General features: G+C 40.9%; 1 protein-coding gene across 1 annotated transcript in view; it reads left to right on the forward strand.

The window, feature by feature from the left end:
• The first annotated feature begins 8174 nt into the window (after nucleotides 1-8174).
• Nucleotides 8175-18423, forward strand: part of adamtsl7 (ADAMTS-like 7) — a 149650-nt gene continuing 139401 nt past the window's right edge. The window contains exon 1 of the mRNA XM_034185762.1: nucleotides 8175-8376. The gene's annotated coding sequence lies outside the window, so the exon portion shown is untranslated. The remainder of the gene's footprint in view (nucleotides 8377-18423) is intronic.

Raw genomic sequence — 18423 nt, forward strand, 5'->3', positions numbered from 1 at the left:
ATTTTTATGTGCAGCACTTTGGAAACTGTTCTGTTGTTTAAATGTGCTATATAAATAAAGTGGATTGGATTGGATTGGATTTTAACAGCCTCATCCTCACTAAAAACATGCCTCTAAAATCCTTCTTTGTCCTCGTAGTACCTTGTATGCAAACTACCCCATGCTGTGGTTGCTAAATTTTGAACTTCTTGAAATGAGCGCCTCGCTCAGAGATGAGCCTCGTTAGCCGAATATTCTGCCTCTAAGAGCCTCTCAGAGCCACTATTCTCCATGACTGTTGAATAACTGGACTCATACCAAAAAAAAAAAAAAACATGCTATGTTGCTCATTATCACTTTACCGGGGCTTTGCTAGGCCAGTATCGTAGATTTACGTTGATGCTACCTGGCTATACCCGCCCGCTGTGTGTAAACAAATGACGTCATAGTGCGTGCACAGACCAAGAACTGTCTGCGGGGGGGCTATCCGCAGAGGAAAAGATGAAAAGGCGAGAAGTGTGTTATATGGATATTCCGGATGATTTTCTCATGGATAGTACGACAATGAACAGCAGCTAAAGCAGCAAGCTTGATGAGGAGAGCAGCGCGCGTGCCAGCCGACACGACAAGAGTTAAGTGAGCCAACTTTTTATGTACGCATTACGTGTTGTGTATCTCAGTAAAAAGTGATAATAATGCAAATAACATGCTGTTGTCATGCGGTATGCATTTTCTGAGTCCCTCCATTCACGCCAAGTCGTCCAAAAATAACTCGGGCGAATATCTGTCATTTTGGGTGACTGGGCGTGAACGTCGGGCCTCTGAAAATGCATACCGCCCTCCAAAAGTATGTTATTATTATTCAATCATCCATTATTGGGTGGGACCAGGGCTTTAATCACAGTTTATATTTATAAACTGTTACAGGAACAGCTCACCCATGTTGCATTCAACGCAACTGGAAAAATCTGCACCTCACATAACAAATGCACAAAAAATAAATACATAAAAAAAATCCCAAACACGGTCATCGTCTTTATAAAAAGCAGTAAATCACAGTATTAACTCACAGTTTATGTTTATAAACTGTTACAGGAACGGCTCACTCCTGTTGCATTCAATGCGACTGGTAAAGTGTACACCTCATCCATTGCATTGAGCTTCCCCACCGAAGAAAATCCACGTAAGTTTTGTCTTTACATAAAAATACAGCAATAAGTGTCTTTTCACTTTAAAAAAGTAAAGATTTGCATGTACACGCCGTTTTTAAAGCAGACACACTAACTGTCTATTTATGGTATGGGAGCTCATCTCGACAGAACACAATGATTTTAGGGTTTACAAACGTTTTTGACCGTTAAACGTTACTCACTTTACCAGCAAAAAAATGTTAGCAGACTGAAAGTTAGCGGAACTAAATTTAGCAGACGCTAATTGGTCCATTGATGGTTTTCAATGTTAGCTGAAAAGCTAATCCGCTAATGAAAAATTTGCTTTGTTAATTAGTGGATTAGCGGAACTGTGCCCACCACTGGCTGCACCGCTGTTCAATTTTTCCCTATCAATTGTCCTTGTGTTGAACATTTTATAATATATAAACTTAAAAAAATAATATGTATAGACTCACCATCAGCTTTACCTTATATTTTTCATGTCTATTTATTCTGCAGTCATAGAACCACCAGTAAGTAAGTTCTTTTCGGCTGCTTCCTTGTTTGCACTCGGGGTCGCCACAGGAAGTCTGAGATGGCTCTGCATGTTCAATTGGCACAAGTTTTACGCCGGATGGCCTTCCTGATGCAACTCCACATTACGTGGAGAAATGTGGCAGAGGTGGTTAACTACTTAATGTTGCTGATATGATGTTAAAATGAGTCTACACATAATTTTCCTGTCTATTGACTGCGTGCTGCTCATGCCTGAAAAAATAAATAAAAAGAGGCCCAGAGTCTATTCTCTAGAGGAGTGCAGCACACGCAGTGTTAGACATTGGGATGTTTCTGGGACACTTTGCTCATGATGATGGTGATGTGCAAGGTTTAATCTGTTAACACAGCCACCTAAATGAAAATCAAGCCACAACGCAGCCGTGATGCAAACGTGACACTTGCAGTGTGCATATCTGCTGAAGCTGAGCTGAAGCCCCTACAGTCTTATCTACATGCATCCCTAATTTGTGTGTTGGTGAGTGACTAGCAATAACTGCAGGCACTGGTGCTGCAGTGTTGGTACGCTCCGTCCTCTAAAGACCTTTGTGCAGTCTGTTGTCACGGCTGCCAGTTTGTTCCACTTCAGAGCTCCTTAAATGAACTCAGTGAAATGTGTTGTTGTGAGTCATGCACGGGGGGGGTACAAAAACAAAAACCCTGAAAGTTTTTTTTCCAAGGTCAGGTCAGGTCTGGGAGCTTGCGCTGGTGCTGCACGTCACTGCGTCCACCCAGGCAGACAAACTGGTTATTTCCAGGGTTCGTTTGTGATTTTGAAATTAGATAACTTCAGAAAGATGTTCTGTTGCCAAATTGACACAATTCAGTAATTTTGGAGAAATAGATATCCGAGCAATTTAGTTGTTACTTTTGCAAACAAGACCACAATGCAAAATAGAAGGCACACAGAGACTGCATACCACATATGTTATGGAAAATATGTTCTGAATCAGATTAAAAATAAAATTTCTAGGACATTATTCATCTGCTCACCAATTTTCTTCAATAGTTATCATCACAAGTCACTGCGTTAAATGTTATGTGCCAGACATTCTTCTGGAACTCAGTTCCAGAATATATACTGGATCACCTCCAAAGTTGAATCCCTTTGTGCCTGGAGCATGATTTCTCTGCTCACAAAATTTTTGAGTTAACCTGCTAAAAGACAAACAAATACAAAGACAGACAAATGCTGGTGAAAACATTACCTCTGTGATGGAGATAATAATGTGGTTATTTAACATAATTATTTCTGTATTTTGTGGTTATTTATTTCTGTATTAACATAATTATTTCTGTATTTTGTGGTTATTTATTTCTGTATTCTGACACTCACTGTCCAACTCCACTTTACTATTTACACAGAGTGTAGTCTGAGGGCAAAGGTTCAGGGCATAAGGAGGTTATATTGGATCTCTTTATTAATAGTGGCAGTGGTTTGGGCACAACTTGAATTAAACCAATCAGATTGTCACCTACCTGTGACCCGTTCCCGGATAAGCGATTGAAGATGAGTGAGTGAGAGATTGTCATCTATCATGGTAAATGGACTGCATCTATATTGTGCTTTTCCATCTGCATCAGATGCTTAAATCGCTTTACACATCAATGCCTCACATTCACCCCGATGTCAGGCTGCTGCCAAGCAAGGCGCCCACTACACACCGGGAGCAACTAGGACCTTGCCCAAGGGCCATTAGTGATTCTCCGATCAGAATGGGATTTGAACCGAGGATCCTCTGGTGTCAAGCCAAACGCTTAACCACTCGACCATCACCCCCCTAATCATACCCTTTAAGAGCCTTGTGTGAGTGAACCTGGTGCATTGTTGTTTAGGAGGTGAAAACAGAAACAAACGGACCTGCGTGCAAAGAATAAAACTGCAGAAGCGGGAGCTGGAACCAACCACATCTGCCTGAGGTGAAGCAGTTAAGCTCCTCCTTCCTCATACAACACCACCTCTGTCCATCTGATCTCCATCCAACAACATCCCACCAGGTCCAAATGGGAATGAGATATCTTGATAAACACTTTGTGTATCAAGGTAAAACTTGGGACAAACAATCACCTCCCTTCGACCTTGGACAGGTTTGATTCCTCTGGTGTTTAGATCCTAAATGGCCACTGAATCTCTAAATCATTATGTGTACTTCTGACAGATTTTCAGCATCAAGGTGAAATGTGGTGCAAAAGATCACTAAGACGTCAGAGAAGTTGGCCTTTTTTAAATTTTAATTGTGGCCATGTGCGTATGGCAAGCCAGTTTAACATTTATTAGCTAGAATGGATATTCTTTACTGATATCATTTTGCCTACTGAAAGATCTAATTCAAAATATCCACAATTAGATTTTGACAAATTAAACATAATTCATTTGAAACTAGGAGACTCAAACTACTTTTGTTATTCATGTTTATGGGGTTTCACATTCGATATATCTACAGGTCATAAGTAGATATCTGCGATAAGAGTTTGAGATATCTGCAAGTGAATTGTTGATCTATAATTGTAGTTTCACATATCAACAATTCAGTTGTGACTAGTACGGGCAGCATGGTGATTTAGTGGTTAGCAATGGGATCAATTCCCCTTAAATGGAGTAAATGGTTGAAGATGAATGAGTTGTGACTAGTCATAATTCCAGTTCAAGATACCTTTAATTCCCCTCAATTCAAGATATCTACAGCATTTTTATATATCTTAAATTCAGGTTCAGCTAGTCAGAATAACATTGTAGATATCTGTAGATAGCTTCAGTTCTGACTAGCCATGATGTTGAAGATATCTCAAGCTTGAATTACTTTTATAAGGGAGATACCTGTTATCAGCTTATTGATATCTTGAAATAACATTTGATTTGAGGTATTTGAAATCTGAGATATGTTTAACTCATTCTGCCCAGTCGAAATGTGATCACAGGTATCTTGAATTAGAGTTGTGACTAGGAAAAATGCCATCACAGATATCTAGTGATGACAGAATCAGTGCTATGGCAGGTGGAAGGAAGCGAGCAGCATGCTATTCAAACCACAACACCGTGTCAAAGGAGGCAGAATTTCAGGTTTCTGAGAAAGTTTTTAACACTGGAGTCTGTGCACAACAGGAGCTACCAGCAACAATCTTACCCACCATTATGACCACCATTACCTCTGATCCTCAAATCTGGTTAATTCAAACCAAACCTGGGCCAGTATTCATGGGAAGCCTTGCATGAGCAATGTCATGCACGACAAATCATAATGCTACAACCCCTGGCAAAAATTATGGAATCACCGGCCTCGGAGGATGTTCATTCAGTTGTTTAATTTTGTAGAAAAAAAGCAGATCACAGACATGACACAAAACTAAAGTCATTTCAAATGGCAACTATCTGGCTTTAAGAAACTATAAGAAATCAGGAAAAAAAAATTGTGGCAGTCAGTAACAGTTACTTTTTTAGACCAAGCAGAGGGAAAAAAATATGGACTCACTCAATTCTGAAGAATAAATGATGGAATCACCCTGTAAATTTTCATCCCCAAAACTAACAATTGCATCAAATCAGATCTGCTCATTAGTCTGCATCTAAAAAGGAGGGCTCACACCTTGGAGAGCTGTTGCACCAAGTGGACTGACATGAATCATGGCTCCGACACGAAAGATGTCAATTGAAACAAAGGAGAGGATTATCAAACTCTTAAAAGAGGGTAAATCATCACGCAGTGTTGCAAAAGATGTTGGTTGTTCAGTCAGTTGTGTCTAAACTCTGGACCAATTACAAACAACATGGGAAGGTTGTTAAAGGCAAACATACTGGTAGACCAAGGAAGACATCAAAGCGTCAAGACGGAAAACTTAAAGTAATATGTCTCAAAAATCAAAAATGCACAACAAAACAAATGAGGAACGAATGGGAGGAAACTGGAGTCAATGTCTGTGACCGAACTGCAAGAAACCGCCTAAAGGAAATGGGATTTACATACAGAAAAGCTAAACGAAAGCCATCATTAACACCTAAACAGAAAAAAACAAGGTTACAATGGGCTAAGGAAAAGCAATCATGGACTGTGGATGACTGGTTGAAAGTAATATTCAGTGATGAATCTCGAATCTGCATTGGGCAAGGTGATGATACTGGAACTTTTGTTTGGTGCCTTTCCAATGTGATTTATAAAGATGACTGCCTGAAGAGAACATGTAAATTTCCACAGTCATTGATGATATTGGGCTGCATGTCAGGTAAAGGCACTGGGGAGATGACTGTCATTACATCATCAATAAATGCACAAGTTTACGTTGATATTTTGGACACTTTTCTTATCCCATCAATTGAAAGGATGTTTGGTGATGATGCAATCATTTTTCAAAATGATAATGCATCTTGCCATTGAGCAAAAACTGTGAAAACATTCCTTGCAAAAAGACACATAGGGTCAATGTCATGGCCTGCAAATAGTCCGGATCTTAATCCAATTGAAAATTTTTGGTGGAAGTTGAAGAAAATGGTCCATGACAAGGCTCCAACCTGCAAAGCTGATCTGGCAACAGCAATCAGAGAAAGTTGGAGCCAGATTGATGAAGAGTACTGTTTGTCACTCATTAAGTCCATGCCTCAGAGACTGCAAGCTGTTATAAAAACCAGAGGTGGTGCAACAAAATACTAATGATGTGTTGGAGCGTTCTTTTGTTTTTCATGATTCCATAATTTTTTCCTCAGAATTGAGTGATTCCATATTTTTGTCCCTCTGCTTGGTCTAAAAAAGTAACCGTTACTGACTGCCACAATTTTTTTCCTGATTTCTTATAGTGTTTCTTAAAGCCAGAAAGTTGCCATTTGAAATGACTTTAGTTTTGTGTCATGTCTGTGATCTGCTTTTTTTCTACAAAATTAAACAACTGAATGAACATCCTCCGAGGCCGGTGATTCAATAATTTTTGCCAGGGGTTGTATTTGAGACATTTGCAACCATTATTTGTAAAAGGAAAAACTGAATTACAGAGATCTGTAACTTATTTAGGATGTGCGGCAAATTGTCGTTCTGATTGACATCACTGCTGATATCTATAACTGTAGTTTTGACCAGTCAAAATAACATTATTGATATCTGTAATAGTAATTGTAGAATCAAACTTAAAAGATAAATGTTAAAACGGCTTGCCTCTCTATCTATCTCTCTCTCTTTGTGTGTGTCTCTGAAATTCAAATTCAAAAATAGCTTTATTGACATGGGAATCATACATTCACATTGCCAAAGTAAAACAAAGGAATTCAAAATTCAAATTTATTAATTTATATAGCGCCAATTCACGATGAAATCATCTCAAGGCGCGTCACACATCATAAAACAAAACAAAACAAAAAACTGAATTAAAAATTTAAAACACAATAAAAAGACGACCATAAAAGTATACAAGAACAAAAAAAACATCATAACACTAATGATAAAACAGGGAAAACAAATGAGTCTTTAAACATGACTTAAAAGTCTCCACAGTATCCGACTGCCAAATGTGTGAAAGAATAAGATAAAAACTAAAAATTGTGCTGTAACATCAAAAGAAAGATATACTATAGGTAACACATGTAAACATTTGTGCAGTATTATAATTTTGCAATTAAAAAATGTCTATATACATACAAGACACTCACTCATTTTCAACCGCTTACTCCAGTTGAGGATCACGGCGGGCTGGAGTCTATCCCAGCAGTCACAGGGCGTGAGGCGGGGTACACCCTGACGACAGGACGTCAGTCTGTCACAAAGCCACATACAGACAAACACATTCACACCCTCACGCACACCAACAGACAATTTAAAGCCTCCAATCCATCTAACTTGCATGTCTTTGGATGTGGGAGGAAGCTGAAGCACCCAGAGAGAACCCACGCAAACACAGGGAGAACAAGCAAACTCCACACAGAAAGGCCACAGGTGGGACTCGATCCCATGACCTTCTTGCTGTGAGGCAACAGTGTAAACAGCTAATTCACTGTGCTGCCACATACATTTAACTTTAAGTATTAACAGAAGAATATATATATATATATATATATATATATATATATATATATATATATATATATAAAGGTAGAAACATCTTAAGGGTAGAGAAACATGTAAACATTGCAGTTAAAAGTTTAAACACAAATAGCAACTGAAAAAACACTGCATGCAACTTTTTTATATATAGATGTGTTTCTCTGTTATGTATATGTACAGAGAGTTTGGGTTTGTGGTGGTTTTAGTCCTCTTTTTGTCACAACAGCTCATTAATCTTGCTGCTGTGTTTGTACGTTACTGTACTTCCCCCAGCAGTTATGGGGGAGTTCCTCCTGTCTCCGGTAGGGGGCGCAGATCCTGTGCAGTGTGGCTTCCAAACGCTTTCGTTTTTTGCGTGTGTGTGTGTGTGTGTGTGTGTGTGTGTGTGTGTGTGTGTGTGTGTGTGTGTGTGTGTGTGTGTGTGTGTGTGTGTGTGTGTGTGTGTAGTCAGAATCGCGGCTGTCACCATGAGGACTCAGGTCCGGAGTTTCTCCTGCGCGCTCGGGAGCTAAATGAAGACCCCAGACTCCTCTGGACTTACTTACTGTTGATTTTCCACCTGGACCGTGAAGGTTACTGCGTTTCTAAATGACGTGTTTAAACCCTATAGTGGAGGAGACATCGTTTACAAAGTTCGCCGAGTCACCATAACAACGCCAGGAAGCTAACAGGTAGGTTCGGAAAATATATTTTAATTTTCCATGCATGAAAACAAGTTAAATTTCTCCACTCCTTCCTTTTAATGACTGTTTTCAGTTAATTGGTTGATGTTACAGTGGCTGTTACAGTGGCGGCTCCAGGTTTTTTTTTTCTTTCATGGTGGGCGGATTTAGTGGTGGAGCAGCAGAAATTCAGTAAAACAAGCATTTAATGGATTCAGATGGACCAGCGAATTTTGTCCATTATAATCGAAATCCACTATGAATAAAACGGACGAAATCAGTTATATGTATGTAATGGATTTGTTACATTCAGGAGGTGCCACACGATCTCTGGGGAATTCCCAGCACCAATTCTTGAGGTCAGTCATCTGGGCATTTAACCTCTAGGGGTGGGTTTTGCCAGTAAACACATCGCCAAACTCAATACAAATGCATGTAATTTGGTCACTTTTCAAAGGGGTCAGACTCATCAATAAAGTCAATTCATTGCACAGTGGTTAATTTCAGGTCACCTTGGTGTATAAATCTCACCATTCCAAGCAATGATAACTGACAGCTGGCTGATAGAAGCAAGCCACAGACAAAAGCAAACCGGCTGATTTCAGTAGAACAGCATGCAGCCCGGGCGTGTTTTCACCGAGTGGCCAGTCGCGGAAGTATGAATTCTCACCTTTGGATTGGCCACTTTGCCAAAGTGATGTGGTGCCAACCTTAAGAATAGACCGTTTCACGGATTCCTCCATTTTGGATTTGGTGTGGTGCATGCTGGGATTGTTTGGGGACAAACAAAGCATTGTCCGCCTACTCCAACGTGTTGTATAAGTTGTGATCCTTGGGTGTGATCTAGTAATTAAGTCATAATCCGTAAAACCAGTCCTTGTATTTTTTTCTTCTGATTGTTTTGTAATTCTTACTTTATATTTCTCTATATTTTGAGAACACTATTATTGTATGAAATGTATAGTCCCTACGAGAAGATGTGTGCTTTTTCTATGTTCTGTCTTATTGTGTTCAATAATAATAATAATATTAAAAATACAGTTACAGTAAATACAGTAAACTGTTCTGCTATTTATAATTTCAGTCATATAATGTGCACACCATAAATATGCCAACACCAAGTTTAGGTTGGGCTGTTAAGTTGTTTTCGAGCGTGTGTAGCGGGAACATTATAATTTCTTTACGTTGATTGTGGACCCGCTGGTTAAGATTCATAAGCAGTGGGTCCACAATTTATTCACCAACCTCCATCAAAGCCATTTAAAGATGTCAATTGTGACCCACCTTTCTGCTGATTAAAGTTGTTACCAGGACTCTTGTCTGTTGTCTGTTGTTGTGGGCAAGAAAAGAGAATCATCTGCCGTTTCACCGGCGTGAAGTTAGACAGTAGACAGTAGTTCATTATTCAGACAGTAAGTCGCGATGAAGCAGATCTGGATGTATTATGGGCAAAAAAAGTTTTTAAAATGGAAATAAATGTGCCCTGTTGAATTCTACCTTTTAAAAAAATCCAAAATAAAACAATGATTTGGTTTTGATGCTAAAACCAAAAATACAATGACAGGATATGGAAAGCGTAAACAGACATATAATAATTTATTAGGCTTGTGCTTTGAATTAAATCTGTCAACTCCTTACACCTCACTCTAGTTAAAAAAAGTGCTGCAAAAACAATTATGAAAAGAATGGACAGTTACACATCAAAAAACAACAACGAGAAATAAAAGAATGACAAAAATTTAAAAATTTAAAAAATAGTCAAGATGACAAGTGACTACTGTACAAATAATATTTCAAAAATTCAGATTTTCTGCGCTGAATAACTGTCCACATTTAAGCAGTAATAGCTTTTACATGGGCAAGTGCATTTTGGCACCACCTGCCAAGATATGTCAAGTGCCCTTGCCCCATGCCCACCAACCTCCATTTCACCCCCTCCCACCCCTCAATTTCACTGTATTTAATGATGCACTTACCCATGTAAAACCTATTACTGCTTAAGTGTGGACAGTTATTGAGATTCTGGATTGTGATTCAATTTCCAGACAGTAGTTCGTCGTATCATTAAATACAGTGAAATTGAGGGGTGGGAGGGGGTGAAATGGAGGTTGGTGGGCATGGGGCAAGGGCACTTGACATATCTGGGCAGGTGGCGCCAAAATGCACTTGCCCATGTAAAAGCTATTACTGCTTAAGTGTAGACAGTTATTCATTATCTGGACAGTTATTCATTTTCCAGACAGTAGTTCGGCTTATCATTGAAAGCGGTCATTTGGAGGGGTGGGAGGGTGTGAAATAGAGTTTGGTGAGCATGGGGCAAGGGAACTTGACATATCTGGGCAGGTGGCGCCAAAATTCACTTGCCCATGTAAAAGCTATTACTGCTTAAATGTGGACAGTTACTCAGCACAGAAAATCAGAATTTTTGAAATATTATTTGTACAGTAGTCACTTGTCATCTTGACTGTTTTTTTAATTTTTAAATTGTTTTTGTCATTCTTTTATTTGTAGTTGTTTTTTGATGTGTAACTGTAAGCTGTTTTCATAATTGTTTTTGCAGCACTTTTTTTTAACTAAAGTTGTGACTAGAGTGAGGTGTAAGGAGTTGACAGATTTAATTCAAAGCACAAGCCTAATAAATGAGTATATGTCTGTTTATGCTTTCCATATTCTGTCATTGTATTTTTGGTTTAAGCATCAAAACCAAATCATTGTTTTATTTTGGATTTTTTAAAGGTAGAATTCAGCAGGACACGTTTATTTCCATTTTAAAAACATTTTTTGCCCATAATACAACCAAAACTGCTTCATCGCGAATTACTGTCTGAATGAACTAATGTCTACTGTCTAACTTCACGCTGGTTGCCGTTTCACACTGTACAGTTTTTATTTGTTCGTCATTAATGTGCCTTTTCCATGGAGAAGCGCACAAAGCATCTCTGGTGTCCACTGGACCATTAATATCTTCCGGTTTGCCGGTTTGTAAAGTGAAGTTACGGTCCCTTATGTAAAGGAAAATAATAAAAATAAAATAATAAAAATAAAATAATAAAAATATCGTCCGTGTTGTTGTGGGAGTTGACTGATGATAAGCGTGTTCCTTCAAATGCTGCTGCTGTTACGGCTCATCGAAGTTCATCCTCATCCTTCGTGTAAAAGGGAAAAGAGATATATATTGATATTGTGATGCTACGCGCAGTCTGACTGGCTGATTTCCGGTCTGATATTAATACAATAACATGCTTTTGGAGGGCGGTATGCATTTTCAAGAGGCCTGATGTCCATGCCCAGTCGCCCAAAATGACAGCTATTTGCCCGAGTTAGACGAGGGCGAATAGCTGTCATTGCAGGTGACGGGATGGATGGAGGGACTCAGAAAAATGCATACTGCACGACAACAGCATGTTATTTGCATTATTATCACTTTTTACTGAGATACACAACACGTAACGCGTACATAAAAAGTTGGCTCGCTTAACTTTTGTTGCATCGCCTGGCGCGTGCGCTGCTCTCCAAATTCACCAGGGCATCCTCATCAAGCTGGCTGCTTTAGCTGCTGTTCATTATCCATGAGAAAATCATCCCGAATATCCATATTGGGACCAAAACACACTTCTCGCCTTTTCATCTTTTCCTCTGCGGACAGTTTTTTTTTTTCCCCTCTGCGGACAGTTCTTGGGCTGCGCGCTATGACGTCATTTGTTTGCACACAGCAGGTGGGTATAGCCAGGTAACGTCGACATAAATCTACGATACCGGCCTAGCAACGGCCCGGTAAAGTGATAATAATTTCCAATATCAGACCAGTTACCATGGCAATCAGTCTGGAATGCGTATCACATTCGTTACAAACCAGAAAGCTAAAAACACAATGAGAAAAACCAAGTTGGACGAGAATATACTCCATAAATATCTAAACAGTATCAGAAAAAACACAGATTTAAAGCTTACCAGCTAACGTCCGGACCATCTGTTAGCAAGTTCATCATGGAGGTGAAGCAAAAAGGTCTGACTACAAGCTATCAGCAGATTTCATATTCGGCCATAAGTTACCATAAGTACCATAAGTGTGACTGCTGCCGCAGACACGGAGAAGGGCACAGAACTTTTACATGGCCATTTTAATTTTAAAGCGCTTCCAGGCAGCGTAGTCGACAGAACCAAAGCCGGTAAAGTTTTCCTGAGTGTGCCCCGCATCGAGCGCTGAGGGAAGAGTTCTCCCACAGCTGCCAAAGTTCTCCTTGTAGCGAGCTGCGCATCAAGCACTGCAGGATAGGGGAGAGTGGGGCCAGCTTCCCCCGGAAGATTTTTAAATTTGTAGCCCTTTGAATCACTATTGCCTGCATTTTGAGCACCGAATTGTCTGAAGGAAAGAGGTTTTTTTTAATTAATCTTTGTTACAGCCTTACTTTAGATAGATAGATAGATAGATAGCTTTTATTGTCATTGTCATTACAACAACGAGATTTCCGCACTCACATTCCTCATACAAACAAGGCATCAGGCCAAAACGCAGAATAGTGTAGATGTGTCAGGAACATCAGAACTGCTAATTTATACCCAGTAGTTTATTCAAGAAAATCCTTATGTTTTTCTTACATTAAATAACTTGTAACTAATAATTTAAGTAAGGCTGAGTAATAACTCAACCTCCCCGGTAAGGTCTATTCCATAGTACTGGAATGGAGAATTTGACCGATGGTCGAACCTCGGATTCAGGAGGAGCAGTGTGGTTTTCGTCTTGGTCGCGGCACACTGGACCAGCTCTACACGCTCCATCGGGTGCTTGAGGGTTCATGGGAGTTCGCCCAACCAGTCCACATGTGTTTTGTGGATCTGGAGAAGGCGTTCGACCGTGTCCCTCAGGGCACCGTGTGGGGAGTGCTCCAGGAGTACGGGGTCCGGGGTCCTTTGCTAAGGGCTATCCGGTCCCTGTACGACCGCAGCAGGAGCTTGGTTTGCATTGCCGGTAGTAAGTCAAACCTGTTTCCAGTGCACGTTGGCCTCCGCCAGGGCTGCCCTTTGTCACCGGTTCTGTTCATTATTTTTATGGACAGAATTTCTAGGCGCAGCCAGGGTGTAGAGGGGGTCTGGTTTGGGAACCACAGAATCTCATCTCTGCTGTTTGCGGACGATGTGGTTCTGTTGGCTTCGTCAAATCAGGACCTTCAGCGTGCACTGGGGCGGTTTGCGGCCGAGTGTGAAGCTTCCTGGATGAAAATCAGCACATCCAAATCCGAGGCCATGGTTCTCGACCGGAAAAAGGTGCTTTGCCCTCTTCAGGTCGGTGGAGTGTCCTTGCCTCAAGTGGAGGAGTTTAAGTATCTCGGGGTCTTGTTCACGAGTGAGGGACAGATAGAGTGTGAGATCAATAGACGGATCGGTGCAGCATCTGCAGTGATGCGGTCGCTGTATCGGTCCGTTGTGGTGAAGAGAGAGCTGAGTAGGGGGGCAAAGCTCTCGATTTACCGATCGATCGACGTTCCGATCCTCACCTATGGTCATGCGATTTGGCTCGTGACTGAAAGAACGAGATCGCGAGTACAAGTGGCCGAGATGAGTTTCCTCCGCAGGGTGGCTGGGCGCTCCCTTAGAGATAGGGTGAGGAGCTCGGTCACTCAGGAGGAGCTCGGAGTCGAGCCGCTGCTCCTCCACGTCGAAAGGAGTCAGTTGAGGTGGCTCGGGCACCTTTTCCGGATGCCCCCTGGACGCCTCGCGGGAGGTGTTCCGGGCACGTCCCATTGGGAGGAGGCCCCGGGGAAGACCCTGGAGGGACTACATCTCTCGGCTGGCTTGGGAACGCCTTGGGGTTCCCCCGGAGGAGCTGGGGGAGGTGTGTGTGGATCGGGAGGTCTGGGCGGCTTTGCTTGAGCTGCTGCCCCCGCGACCCGACTCCGGATAAAGCAGAAGAAAATGGATGGATGGATGGATTAAATAACTTGTAATTAAAATAGTTTAAGTAAAAAAAGCACTACTTTTGAATTCATTTTTGGATTTTGCGTATAACAATGCGATTAAGCATGATTCATCGTGGAAATCATGCATCGAATGATTAATTCGATTTCCATGATGAATCAGCACATGTCCAGGGCCATTTGAAATTCACCAGTGATCATCTGGATGATCCAGAGAAGGCATGGGAGAAGGTCATGTGGTCAGATGAAACCAAAATAGAGCTTTTGGCATCAACTCAACTCACAGTATTTGGAGGATGAGAACAACCCCAAGAACACCGCCTCAACCGTGAAGCATGGGTGTGAAAACATCATTTTTGGGGGTGCTTTTCTGCAAAGGGGACAGGACGACTGCAACGTATTGAAAGGAGGATGGATGGGGTCATGTATCCTGAGATTTTGGCAAACAACCTCTTTCCCTCAGTAAGAGCATTGAAGATGGGTCGTGGCTGGGTCTTCCAGCATGACAATGACCCCCAACACACAGCCAGGGCAACTAAGAAGTGGGTCCATAAGAAACATTTCAAGGTCCTGGAGAGGCAGAGCCAGTCTCCAGACCTCAACTCAATAGAAACTCTTTGGAGGTAGCTGAAACTCCAAACCTGAAAGATCTGGAGACGATCTATGCGGCGGAGTGGACCAAATCCCTGCTGCAGTGTGCAAACTTGGTCGAGAACTACAGGAAATGACTGACCCCTGGAACTGCAAACAAAGGTTTCTGTACCAAATATTAAGGTCGGTTTTTCTGTTGGATCAAATACTTCTTTCATGCAATAAAATACAAATTAATTATTTAAAAATTGCACATCGATCAGCACTACCCATTTCATAAGGCTCACGCACACACTGGGATGACAAATGAATACGATGATTAGATTCTGCTGGGTTTTATGGCTTAATTACTAGATCACACCCAAGGATCACAACTTATACAACACGTTCGTGCACATGGGATGTTTTGTTTGTCCCCAAACAATCTCAGAGTGCACTGTGCCAAATCCAAAATGGAGGTGTCTGTGTAACGGCTTACTAGCCTGACATGCTTCCATGATTCCTTGAATAGGGGCCTGCCTCATTTAATGACCAGGTTAAAAACTTTGTCTGAAAACATAAACGCCTTCCTTAAATAACCGCCGGGCATTATGTGCATTAAAAGGATTACATTTAGTTGTGTCACTCTTTTTTTCTGTCTGTTGCAGAGTGATACCTTAAAATCCAAAAGCCAGATATGTGCTTCTACAACTCCATAATGCAATGCAATGATGTCAACGCCATGCAGTGACGTCAATGTGCGCGTGACCCTTTTAAAGTCCTCTGTAGTGTTGGTGGGTGTCTTAATGCAATTTGACAGAGGAACAGTGGCTTTTCTGGATTAATTTATCCCTCAACGAGCTCCACTTCTTCATACAATCATCAATCTCCAAACCAACGTTACGGTACATGTGCAATTTCCCTCCATGAATTGTGGGTCAATTTGAGTGTCTTTGTAGTTTTTGACGTGTTGTGAAGTTGGTCATATTTGCGGACTTTTCTGCCTAACGTTCCTCTATTTGATCCATGATCAAAATGTAATTGGCATGCACACTGCAAAAACTTTAAAAATTTGACGGGAGATGAATGAGTGAAACCGAAAAAGTGACCAATCACCGCCCTTGTAGTCTCTATTGTTTCGACTGGGCTATGGAGAGGGTTCACAGCCATGCAGAGGGCTCTTATCTACAGCGTTTTTGGTTCACCTCTTCCAAGGATATGTGTGAAACATAACACCATATTACAGTGCAGGCAGAAAGCAGCATTTTGTTAATACTCACCGGCCTTGAATTATGGCCTGCGTTGTGTAGGTGCTGGGTCAGAGCATGGTTTGAAAAAAATAAATGGCCGGGCTTTTAATCAAGGAAGTAAGAAGGTACCCGCTTAAACCGAATCAGCGAGTGTCAGTGCTGAACTTCATTTCATACCTCTGTTACTGTGCACATCCACACTGCTCTGTCCAGTACATGTGAGGGGTTTTTAAATGAAAACGCATTGCAATGGGAGGAGACATTTTGTCCGATGTGAGCAAAAATCCGTTATACAAAATCTGGTATGTGTTTATTACATGGAAAACCATACAAAAGCATTGGCACTTTTGCTATTGTCTGGTGAATGCGAGTATCTGGTTTATACGATGACGGTTTAGGCGAGTTTTACTGTAGATGCAAATGTGTAAAAATGCATCTGAAAGTTGATGTCAAGTGCCTGTTACAACCCCAATTCCAATGAAATTGGGACATTGTGTAAAATGTAAATAAAACAGAATACAATGATTTGCAAATCCTCTTCAACCTACAGTATATTCAGTTGAATACACCACAAAGACAAGATATTTAATTTTCAAACTGATAAACTGTATTGTTTTTGTGCAAATACTGTATTTGCTCATTTTGAAATGGATGCCTGCAACACATTTCAAAAAAGTTGGGACAGGGCAAAAAAGACTGGGAAAGTTGATGAATGTTCAAAGAACACCTAATTGGAAACATGTGAGTGTCATGATTGGGTATAAAAGGAGCATCCCCAAAAGGCTCAGCCATTCACAAGCAAGTTAGGGTGAGGATCACCACTTTGTGAACAACTGCATGAAAAAATAGTCCAAAGGTTTAAGAACAATGTTTCTCAACATTCAATTGCAAGGAATTTAGGGATTCCATGACTGCACCCCCACCCCCAAATTTAGTTGTACTGCTTAATATGTGTGGTATTTGTATTTTTTTTTTTGCACATTTTTACCTTTTCTTTGCTTTTATCCCAACTTGATATCAGAACCTACATGTTTGTTTGATAAGATTACTATCAATCAATCAATCAATCAATCAGCATTTATTCATACAATCATACAATTATTCATACATTTACAACAGCCAGGCGGTGTTCAAAGTGTTTCACAGTACAATTAAGGAAGAAGAACTCCCAAAAATACAACAAACGTATAACAGAATTAAAAAGGCACATACAAACAAAACGTCACAACATCACCAAGTGTCATTTTCCTGTTGAAAAATGATAAATAAACCGTCGCCCCAGTCTGAGGTCAAGAGCGTTTTGGAGCAGGTATTCATCCAGGATGTCTCTGTACATTGCTGCATTCATGTCTCCCTCAATCCTGACTAGTCTCCCAGTTCCTGATGCTGAAAAACATCCCCACAGCATGATGCTGTCACCACCATGCTTCAATGTAGGGATGGTGCCTGGTTTCCTCCAAACATGACGTCTGGCATTCACACCAAAGAGTTCAATCGTTGCCCCATCAGACCAGAAAATTTTGTTTCTCATGGTCTGAGAGTCCTTCAGATGCCTTTTGGCAAACTCCAGGTGGGCTGTCATGTGCCTTTCATTAAGGAGTGTCTTCCATCTGGCCACTCTACCATACTGATTGGTGGATTGCTGCAGAGATGGTTGTTCTTCTGGAAGGTTCTCCTCTTTCCACAGAGGAATGCCTTTAGCTCTGACAGAGTTCTTGGTCACCTCCCTGACTAAGGCCCTTCTTCCCCAGTCACTCAGTTTAGACAGTCAGCCAGCTCTAGGAAGCATCCTCGTGGATCCAAACTTCTTCCATTTACAGATGATGGAGGTCACTGTGCTCATTGGGACCTTCAAAGTAGCACAAATGTTTCTGTACCCTTCCACAGATTTGTGCCTCAAGACAATCCTGTCTCGGAGGTCTACAGACAATTCCTTTGACTTTATGCTTTGTCAACTGTGGGACCTTACATGTAGACAGGTGTGTGTCTTTCCAAATCATGTCCAATCAACTGAATTTACTCCAATTAAGCTGTAGATTCATCTCAGGGAAGATCAGTGGAAACAGGATGCATCTGAGCTCAATTTTATACTTCATGGCAAAGGCTGTGAATACTTATGTACATGTGATTTCTTAGTTTTTGAAAGTTTTAGTAAATTTGCAAAAATCTAAAAAAACAACTTTTCTCACATTGTCATTATGGGCTGTTGTGTGTAGAATTTTGAGGAAAAAATGAATAAATTTGATCCTTTTTGGAGTAAGGCTATAACCTAAAAAAAAAAATGTGAAAAAAGTGCAACGCGGTGAATACTTTCTGGCTGC

The sequence above is a fragment of the Thalassophryne amazonica genome, chromosome 2 (assembly GCF_902500255.1).
Source record: "Thalassophryne amazonica chromosome 2, fThaAma1.1, whole genome shotgun sequence".
NCBI lineage: Eukaryota > Metazoa > Chordata > Actinopteri > Batrachoidiformes > Batrachoididae > Thalassophryne > Thalassophryne amazonica.